Source organism: Brassica napus, chromosome C5, assembly GCF_020379485.1.
Source record: "Brassica napus cultivar Da-Ae chromosome C5, Da-Ae, whole genome shotgun sequence".
Taxonomy (NCBI): Eukaryota; Viridiplantae; Streptophyta; class Magnoliopsida; order Brassicales; family Brassicaceae; genus Brassica; species Brassica napus.
In genome coordinates this window covers 31,281,341-31,292,506 of record NC_063448.1, presented here as the reverse complement: position 1 = coordinate 31,292,506, position 11,166 = coordinate 31,281,341, and the positions used below count along the sequence as shown (strand labels likewise).

At 39.7% G+C, this 11,166-nt stretch overlaps 1 non-coding gene across 1 annotated transcript; it reads left to right on the top strand.

Annotated features, from left to right (window-relative positions):
• Positions 1–11,059: 11,059 nt before the first annotated feature.
• LOC125588164 lies at positions 11,060–11,166 on the top strand. The gene has a single exon (XR_007324558.1). It is a non-coding gene; the product is annotated as a small nucleolar RNA R71 (small nucleolar RNA).

Below are 11,166 nucleotides of genomic sequence, written 5' to 3'. Positions count from 1 at the left end.
GAAATCGATGGACATGCCCTGGCAACCTTTATTCCTGTTAACTTCTTCTCCCTCTCCGCCTTCCGAATATTTGCAATCAGTGCCTCAGTACATAAAATAAATAGATAAGGAGATAACGGATCTCCCTGCCGTAGTCCTCTGTGTGGCACAATGAGCCCTTTGGGATGGCCATTAAGAAGAACTCTATATTGGACCGACGAAATACACTCCATCATTAATTTGATCCAATGTTGGTGAAAGCCCATCTTCTGCAATAATGCCCGAATGAACTCCCACTCAATCCTATCATAAGCTTTACTCATATCCGTTTTAACCGCCATATACTTTCCTTGACATGCCTTATTAGTCCGTAATCCATGAAACATTTCCTGAGCAATAAGAATATTGTCAGAAATCAATCGTCCAGCCACAAATGCCGATTGAGTCTCCGAGACTAAAGAAGGTAGATAGATTTTCAACCTCTGACATAAGACCTTTGAGATAATTTTATATCCAACATTACATAGGCTAATTGGCCTTAAATTTGCCATCCTCGTAGGTCGTTCCGTTTTTGGAATCATACAAATATGCGTAATATTTAATCTTGAATCCATTTCCCCCGAAATCAAGAAATTATTCACCATATCCACCAGATCACCCTTAATAATATGCCATGAATGTTGAAAGAACAAAGCTGTCATACCATCCGGTCCTGGTGCCTTCTCGGGATGCATCATAAATAACGCCACTCTTACCTCCTCCTCAGTTGCCAACCTCAATAGCCACTGATTCATTGCAGGCGTAATTCCTGGTGCTATCTCTGATAAAAAATCATCGAACTCTGATGGAGAAGTAGTACTAAATAACTCTTCAAAATAATCAACTGCTACTTTCTCCACCCCATTATCATCCGTAATCCAATTTCCATTTACATCATGAAGTCCTACAATCCTATTACGCACTCGCCGTTGCTTAGTTAGAGCATGATAAAATTTTGTATTAAGATCTCCCGATGAATACCACATATTCCTACTTTTTTGATGCCAATACTCCTCTTCATCTTGATATGCCTCTTGCAACTTTCTGGAAACTTCCAATATCTCCTCTTGAGACCTAGTATCATCCGTTTGTACCTCCTCGAGAGCCTTTTGTAGATTTGCAATTTTGTCCTTCCCAAAGGGCGGATTATTTTTACGCCAGTTTGAAATCGCGTGACGACAATTACTTATTTTTTCCACTAACCCATTACCACTATCTTCATTATTTGCTGACCAGCCCATCGTAATTGATTCCATTAGACCTTCCTTACCAACCCACCGCTTATCAAATCGAAATTGACCTCTTCTTCTAACAATCTTATCTTCCAAATAAGCCACCAATGGACGATGATCCGATGCCACCATATTCAGATATTCAGTATGGGAGCATGGAAATCGTGTGTGCCACTCCTCATTTGCTAGTGCCCGGTCCAGTCGGCATCTTACCGTCACTGCCCCCTTTCCCTTACCTCGTCGCCCTCGCCATGAAATATTTGGTAAACATTTTTGCATATTTAGTACTTAATGCATTAAAACACATATAAAGAATAAGATATTTGGTAAACATTTTTGTTAGTGCAGATTAAACATATATGGGTGAAGAAAAAGTGTTTCATGGGGTGGAATTTTGAAATCAAATGTTCTATTAGAAAAATAGTTTGGAGCTCAGCAAATCTTTATAAAAAACAAAGGGACCCAGTAGGAGAAACTTTTTCGATTTACTGTTTCATTGAGTTCATCTCTCTTACATACAGCTCATAAAAGCTCAAAGGAAGGAAAACACTGATACCACTCAAATTACCCTAAGGAGTGTTATTCTCATCAAAAGAGGTTCAGATGTAACTTAGTGATCGAATCCACAAGAAGCTAGGGAAGAATTAAATCTAGTGTTTATTAATTCTAAAGGTTGTAAATGTTTTTAAATGGAATAGCAATAGTAACAAGCGAGTAAATATAAATGTAACTTGGTTGGAAATGATATTAGATGCAGAGCCACTATTCAGGTGTTGGAGATTATAATACCTATAGATGCCTAACTGTTGCATGCATGATATATTAGAGCTCATTCGCTTAACTCAGTGATCAGCTGTCGCATGTACCACAGGTTAACATACAAGATCTTGTGTCTCACCGATTAGTATGCAGACACAAGAGAGTGTCGATCGATAGTCTATTAGGACGTCGACCGATACACCTTTGCCAACATCGATCGATTGTCAGTTGAGGACATCGATCGACGGGTTCTAGCCAGGCCTATGCGCGAGTATGAAATGCTCTACTAAGATTCTAAATTGACGGTTAGCCCTCTCTAGCAATCCTAATATGATAGATAGATGTCAGGATGGGATAACAAGGGTACTTGAATGTGCAATCCTATGATCAAGTTCTAGTTAGCTAGGCTAAAATAAGCAATGAATACAAATCTATCATGAATATCACAACAAGGCAGATCTATAGTTTGGGGCTAATCCCACAAACCTATCTGAACCCTGGATCTAACAGTTGAACTACTCAGACATAGCAAATCAATTCATATCAATAGATAAATAGAAACTCATAGAATAGATGAAAAGAAATAGAAACAAGGAGTTCCAATCACAAGTGATCTTCTCTCCCAAATGAAACTTGTAACAAAACTAGGTCTAGAAAAAGCTCTGTTCTTCTGCCGTCAAAAACACTAGGCAGTATATATTCTACTAAGTTAAAAACTCGTCAGGGCATTTTGGTAATTTGGCTTGGCCTTGGTTTTTAAGTCTGCTGAATCCAAAATGTCGCGTCTGGTGTCTCGACATCGATCGATGGTACTTGTGTACATCGATCGATATTGATCTTCATCTGTCGAGACATTTCCTGATATCGATCGTCAGCATTGATGCGCATCGATCGATTATTCTTCCTCTCGTCGACCTCTAAGTGGTCAGATCGGGTGAAATGTCCTTTAAGCTCCAAAATGCTCCAAAGTCATAGCTTTACTCCGAAATGCACCTGAACCTGAAAACATACCTAGAAGAGTAGAAAACATAGATATATATATAGTAAAACACTTATATACCATGGATAAAAATGGGTCAAATCCAAGGTATATCAAACAATCATTAATGTTTAAGTAGGAGAAGTTTCTTTGGATGTGATGTTTCATTCAGTTCATCTTGCTTACGTACAGCTCGTGAAAACTCAAAGGAAGAAGAGCAACCCTATTAGTTTCAGTTAAGCAACCATGCTGGTTACATAAAGCTCAGAAAATATTCTCCACGTAGTCAACCAATTCTTCTCACGTTTTTTATCAATGAAAATATTAGAATTAGTTTCAACCGCAAGATAACGGTCATTCTCCAAAACTTTTTTTATGTACACGTGAGATGCAAACTTGGAAACATATTTTGTTAATTACACGATTTTGGGCTGAGAAGCTTTTTGCAAGCGAAACGTCAGCATTCTAAAATTAAAATCATTGTGAGACTGCCACAGATCAAATATGGTGTGAACACATTAATGACAAATGTTTCTCTTTAACTATATAGGGGATATATTTTTTCATTAATCGCTTCTAGAACAGGACAATTGAACAAAATCAAAAAGGATATTCTCTACTCTAACAATGAATCCACCGGATTAGTACTTTTTATGAATGTTTATTTTAAGAATTACTATAACTGAGCAACTGAATATTTAATCTAAAAGATTTGTATAACCTAATTCTCTGTCGATCCTCCAAAATCTCAAGATGCAAATGTTAAGGTCCTTAAAAGGAAGTCTAACTAAGAAACTTTCAAACTTGTCGACATAAACACCTCATGCATTACTATTCAAATCCACGCCACTGTAAAATCATAAACTTAATTATTGAGTCGTACTCTTTACTTTCGAGTATAATATGATATATTATAAATTGAATACTTGCTTTAAGTCTCATTGAGTTAAGTAAATTAGACATCCCCGATTTTACGAAGTAAATCAAATACTAATATGAAATATCCACAAAAGATGAAGCAAATCACACATACTAGTATTAAAAAGTGAATATATGCCTTGACATGTAATATGCATATATATTAATACATTTAAAAATTATATATATATATATATATATATATATTATAATTAACATATTTTATGTAAGTTTATAATATATTTATTTATTAAATTTATTGTTTTAGTTATTAGATATAAAAAGTAAAAAAATATTTCTGTAATAAAATATTCGATTATTATACATTTTTATTTATTAATTTATTTGTATTGATCTAAGCGTATCGGATCAAAAAAACTAATTATTCGAATGAAACAAATCAAATTATTTTAAAATATTAGATATTCTCTTTGTGTCCACTCTAGTATCTTAATGTGTTATCATAGTGGTTATTATTGTATTAGCTGGTGTTTAGTTTCTTTTCTGCTACGAATTATTTTTTTTCTAATTTCAGTCAAATTAAAATAGTATAACTTCGTATAATCTCAAAGGAAAAACATAATCTCTTGTCCGGACGAGGTAGTCCAAGTGGAAGGACGGACCTGTGGTGGCAACCACCGTCCGGGTTCGATCCCCCCCATGCGAAAACTACCCTGCCTCATCTAGACACCAAAGTGGGTACTGGGACTTCGGGCTCAGGGAAAAACCTCCCAGGTGAAGCTGGCCTGCTGCCTGGTCGGGTCCAGGGATTGACCCGCGAAGCGGGAAACCCTGGATTACAAAAAAAAAAAAAAAAAAAAAAACATAATCTTGCATGATTAAAATTGAAAGGGGAAAAAATGATTGAATAAAATATGGTGATAACCCAAAATTTAGAGTAATGTCATTTACTTCATTTGAAGGAGAGGAGAGAGACAGAAAAGTAAGAAAGGGAATGAAAAAATCAGATCGAAAATAGTTTTGACGTCCGCAAGGACTATTCTCTCTCTTTTCATCTTCCTCCTCTCTCTCTCTCTCTAAAAGATACAGTGAAGAACAGAAGACAAAACTGTGAGCAAAACAAAAGGTACAAGTTAATAAAAAAAAAAACAATTTGTAGGAGACAGTGAATTGTTTTAGTTTCTTTTGGGTTATCCCCAAACCCTAGAAGATGAAGAAGATAAACAACAAGTTCCTTTCTTTAGCTTTCTACTGATTCTCTCTCTCTCTCTCTCTCTCTCTCTCTCTCTCTCTCTCTCTCTCTCTCTCTCTCTCTTTCTCAAGTTGTAATCTACCATCAAGATAAACATAGTTGATATCTCCGATTGTCTTTATTACGAGACAGATTCTTCAATTTAAGCTCTTGTAAGCATCAGTCAGGAATCTGGATTAAGGTTTCGATCGAGCTTCTTGGGTGCTTGTTAACTTTTATGATTTTGGGTTGTAGGTGCTGAGCTGGAAAGGAGCAGACTTGAGTCAAAGTTAGTTCCTAGTTTCTCTCTCTCTAAATTTCTCTCTTGAGTCAAAGTCTGCTTCCATTGCAGGATCAGTGACCAAGATTGGACAGGCTTCCATGAATCAAAACTTAATGGTGGTTGCCACCAAGTTCTGTTCACTTCTTTTTGACCTATATCCAAGAGTTCTTTGCGAAAGCGAGCCTTGAAGATTGCCGCCTCCAAGTCCCATTTCGAACTCTTTATTTGAGTCTTTATGATACAAGCCTTAATGGTTTTAGCCACCAAGTCCTGTTCAGACTCATCCTAATTAAACAATAGATCTTATTTATATTTTTTTATTATTTTATTTTATTTTTTTTTATTTTTTTTATATACTCACTAACTAATCTAGGGTCGAAATTTAGAGAGAGAAAATGTGATAAATAATCTAAACTAGGCGTTACCTTCCAGACCTGTCTGAAGAATCCGATCCCATGTATACCAAGCCCCAATACAAGCGGTTATGTCAGGTTTAGTGTTGGAAATCAGTTTTGGTTACTTCATACGGTTCAAGGTAAGTGTGTAGTTGATAGGTTGATCCGCTTTAGCATCTTTAGTGCTATCTGCAATCACTAAATCTAAAATGGTGCTAAAGATTGGTTAGATATTCATGTTTAAATCAATATAGGATTATAGTCCTTATTTTCAATAGCTAAGCATAATTTATTTGAAATTCCCTTTTACATAAGAATAAAATAAATTATATCAGTAAATCTCCCCCCAGACTTAAATTACACTGTCCCAGTGTAACTCTGCCGGAGTTATGATGAATAGTTTACGATGTACGAAATGTAACAAGTAGGAAAGATACATCTGACCGGATTAGATATCGATCGATGTGTAAGTGTTACATCGATCGTCGTGTGGTTGCCGATGTCGAACGATGTCGACGTCTCGTCGTCAGTCGATATTCAGGTCCTCCTACTTGGGTCTCCTAAATTTGAAAGAAATAAAACGAAAGAAATTAATGCTAGCTAATAAAACTAAAGTAAAATACCTAATAGTGGGTTGCCTCCCACTCAGCGCTTGGTTATAGTCATTTAGCTTGACTGTGGTAGTGATTGGCTATTGGGTGGAGAAGCAGCTGCTTGTTGGAAAGCAAGCATCCACGTCATCTCTGCGCATTCTGGACCAAGATGTAATGAAACTTCTTGTGGCCTCATCATTTCTTGTCTATTTGTCATCCATCTTCTCAAGCAATTTGGAGATGTTCTGTATTCTTTCTTGAATGTTGTCAATGCTGACCTGGTGCCAGCCTATGTTGTCATAGGCGTATGCTGAAAGTTCTGTCAGTTCCTTTTGCATTGACTCTACCGTCTTGTGTGTCAGCTGCTCGCCGACTGCTGTAGACTCGGCGTCGATCGATGCGATTATGTGTTCGTTGGTCGATCTAGGCGAGTTGCCATCGATCGATTTCGCTGGTGTCCTGTCGATCGATGCTGATATCTGATGTTGAGCTGCGAGTTGCCTCTGAATGGCTTTGACTTCTTTCTGTAGCCATTCTGCATGGTTGTCTAGTCCACTGATTTTGTTGTCGAATAGAAAGTTGATGTCATCGCAGCGTTTGTCAAGTCGTTCCTTCATGGTGTCTAGAGCAGTGTAGATCTTGGATGTGATCTTGTCAACCTCTGCTGCTGCGTAAGGAAGTAACTCCACAGGTTTCTTGCCATCGATCCAAGGCCCTCGTAGCCTGTCGATCGATGCTGATTTTGCCTGAAAAAAACATTGATGAGTAATGTTCTCAATATCCTTTTGGGCATCAAGTAATTGGCTAGACAGTTTGTTTAAATCTATCATGACTGGTGATATAAAACGGTCATGCATATCCGGGATTTAGACTTTGGCGTCGAGCGATGTGAAGGTACACATGTCGATCGATGTGACTGGTTGTTGGTTCTTCTTGCGAATGGTGTCCATATCTTTTTTGTAGTAGCTCGATTTTAGTGTTTAGCCAGTCCACGTTGTTGTTGAGAGGGCAATAAACGTCGTTTATCCTTGTGTCGATGTATGAGACTTCCCATTCATCCCTGTGTTGTGTTGAACATTGCAGTCCTGCAGGGATCTGAGCTGTAGGAAGACTGACGTCGATCGATGTTGCACGTGGTGCGTCGATCGATGCTGAGGTTGTAGCTTCCTTCTCAAGTTGCTGACGTAAACTCTCAATTTATGTCCTCATTTCTGCCATACATCTGAAAAGCTCATTGTAGCCTCTATCCAAAGGCTGATGTGTATCATCTACCAATGTTTTGAGCTCCTCTCCCAGTTTCTCCTGAGCTCCACAAATACCAAACACCATTTCATCGATTTCTTCTTTGGTGTAGAGTTCTGGTGCCAATCTTGTGGGTGTGAAGGAAGTGGCATGTTCTGGAAGACAGATGTGGCTTTCCTAAAAAAGAGATGCTCTTTCCAGTATTTTCCTGATGTTGTCCTTTGTGACAGGTATCATCTCACCAGCTACGCCTCGTGCGTGTCCACGCTCATCTCTGTAGACTCCATACTCGTCCCTTTGTTCCCAAGTGAACTTTCTGGCTCCGTACATGTCGAAAGCGCGGTTCCCACATTCATACCATCTGTCGATCGACGTCGGTTCATCCCTATCGATCGACGTTGGTGTTACCCTGTCGATCGATGTCTCCGTTGTACCGTCGATCGATGCTTGCCCTTTTGGTTGCCGTGATAGATCTGGGTTGATCTCTGTTGTGGCGACTCCTGCGTGGTTGTTAGGATCTGTTTGAATGACGTCTGGAGTGCCACGTTTATGTGAGAATAGGTTTTCAGGTCCATTGGCTACTTGAAGGATGTCTGTAATGTCCTCTCTGGACACTTGTAAAATCCTTCCATCCATTGCACGTGCGTTGCCATCTGTGTCCCTGAAAATACCAAATTCATCAGGTGTTAGAAAACCGTAATCAATGTTTGCATAATCATTCAATTTAGAAATAGAAAGATTAGGGTTTAGAGTAGTATCGATCGATGTAGATACAGTCACATTGATCGATGGCAGTATAATTTCTGCAGAATTTTTGTTCTTGAGATGATTGCTTTTCATGGAGTTTTCTGTTGATGTAGAAGGAAGAGTGTTCATCTTTTTTGCTTGTGTGTTTGCTCTGATGTGTGTAGGTGGTTTCGGAGGTGCAAAATGATTTATATAGGTATCTATAAACCTAGTTGGGGAGGGAATATTCTCCTGCTCCTAGATTTTCGCTGCGGTGCGAATATCGATCGATGTTCCTTTCGAGGTGTCGATCGATGTGAGCGGTTGTTTTGCTGGACAAGGATGGGTATCGACCGATGTGGAGTGCACAGAGTCGAACGATGTTGGAAACGTGTTGGTGAATTTATGTGTTTCAAGTCTTTCATCCTGCAAAGACATTTCTATTGCACGTTCTTTCCAGTAATCCTCATCGTATTCCTCGGTATGTTCCTCATTAGGTGAAGTAATTACAGTGTCAACTGCAAAACTTTCATGAAAACCACTGTCTGCCCAACTGCCTATGGACTAATCATCATGTTCTCTCTTGCTTGGAGGTTGGAAGGCAAAATGTTGGTAACAATGATTTGGTGAAGCAAAATGGTCAAGTGGGTGCATTACGTCGAGTGACGTGTTGTTGTGCTCATCGGTCACCATTGACACATTCGAATCGATCGATGGAAATGTTGGGGTGTCGATCGATTCCGATTATTCTGTTTCGTACTCCGATTCATACTCTGCTCCACAATGGCATGCGCCAATGAAGCCGAGTTCTTTCTCATAATCCACAGAATTAATGACCTTTCTCTTAGGTCGGATGGGGTCGTAGTGGATGTTTGGGTCTATGAGCGTTAGACACAATTTGTTCTTGTGCATGTCACATACGGCTCCTACTGTAGCTAGGAAAGATCTTCCAAGCAGAAGTGAAGAGTTCCAGTTAAGCTCGGTGTCTAGGACATGAAAGTCTACAGGGACAAGGGCATTACCAATCTGTACCTCCAGATCTCTTATGATACCTCCTGATCGTTTCTCTGAAAGATCCACGAAGGTGAAGGATTCCATTGAGGGTTCGATGGTCAAACCAAGCTGGTCTACCATGATCCTAGGGAGGATACTAACAGATGCTCCTGTGTCACACATTGAATGGGGAAATTCAACACCGTTGACTACGCATGGTATTGCAAACTTCCCAGGATCACTCTTCTTCGTCAATGTGATCTTGTGTTTCATCTTCTCTCTGACTTGATGAAACATTCTCCTAATGTCCTCCTCGGTTACCTTTGTTTCTCTGAAGAACATCCACAACCGGTGTGTGAAGTAAGCTTCATCAAAAGGTTATTCGATTGAGATTCTGAGGACTCGTTTAGTGAAACCATTCATCTCCTTATTGTTAGCTTCCCTCTTAAGGTTTTTAGGAATCTTCTCCTTTCTCTTCCTTAACTTTCTCCCTTCAGATTCTTGTTCTTCTTGAACTGATTCTGGTGAACTATTTAAAGGGTTGGGTGTTGGTTCGGGTGGGTTTACTAATGGTTTAGGTGGTTGTCTGAGTGCGTTGATGTAATCATTATCGATCAAGGGTAACCGCACTCGGTATGTCAGAGGTGCCTGTCGATCGATGGGAGGTGTGTTGTGACGATCGACGTCGGACTCACTCTGTCGATCGATGGGTAGCTCAACCGATCGATCGATTTTATCATAGAAAGGGGAGGGTGGGTGAGGATGCTTAGCTGCGAATTCTTCATGAGTTAGAATTCGAACTGCATTGCATTCAGTCGATTTGGCAGACGACGTCGATCGATGACTGGAGTAATCCGTCCAACGATCTTCATCATGGTCTATCGATCGATGCGAGTTCATCGACATCGGTCGACACCATTGGGATCCGCCGAGACTCATGGAGCTTTCGATTTTAAAATCTCCTTCCTCAAGCTTTTCATTTCTCACCACTTGCCAGAAATCATCATCTATGATGGCATTTACGTGGTGTTTTCCTTTGTCGGCTCCTGCCCCTCTAGCGAAAGCTTTTTGCCTCTTTATAGTCTCGCCCGTCTGAATTACTTGGGTTTCAAGTTTTCTCACCTGAGTCCCTAAGGTCTCGATTTTGGTGTTCAGATTGTTGTAGGCAGAGTCTACCTTACCGTTAAAATCCACAGTGATTTGTTGTTGTCCCAACAGTACTCGATCAAGTATCTCTTCGATCTTGCTTTCCTGAGTCTGGGATGGTGGATTTTGGTAGTAAGAGTTCGAGTAGCTCTTGCTGTTGTTCAAGGGTTTTTGAAATTGTGAATTTTGGTTACTTCTTTGGCCATTTCCAAAGAAGTTTCTGTTTCCGCCTTGGTTTCCAAATTTCTGGAATCCGGTACCTCCGATGTAATTCACATTTTCTTCTCCTTCCGTATCTGCTACTTCTCCTTCAGCTGAACAGAGTTGCTTCCTAAGAAGCTCGTGCACCACATCTAACTTAGCTCTTACTTCGTCCATCTGTTCCTTCCCGATAGAGGCTACAGACTTCTTCCATTCAGAGTCAGTGTTCTTGGTGATGCTGCTGTTAGCAAGGTTTTTGATAAGTCTCACAGCTTCCAACGGATTCCGAGTAGTGAAGTTTCCTTCACTCGCCGTATCAAGGGCCATTTGATACTGTAAGGCGAGACCTTGGAAGAAAGTGCTTAGCAGCTGCACTTCGTTAAATCTGTGGTGTGGACAGTCTCACTGGAAGAACCAAAATCTAATCCACGCATCTTTGAAGGACTCTCCAGCCTTCTGCGAGAATGTGGAAATTTTGTTCCGAAGTTC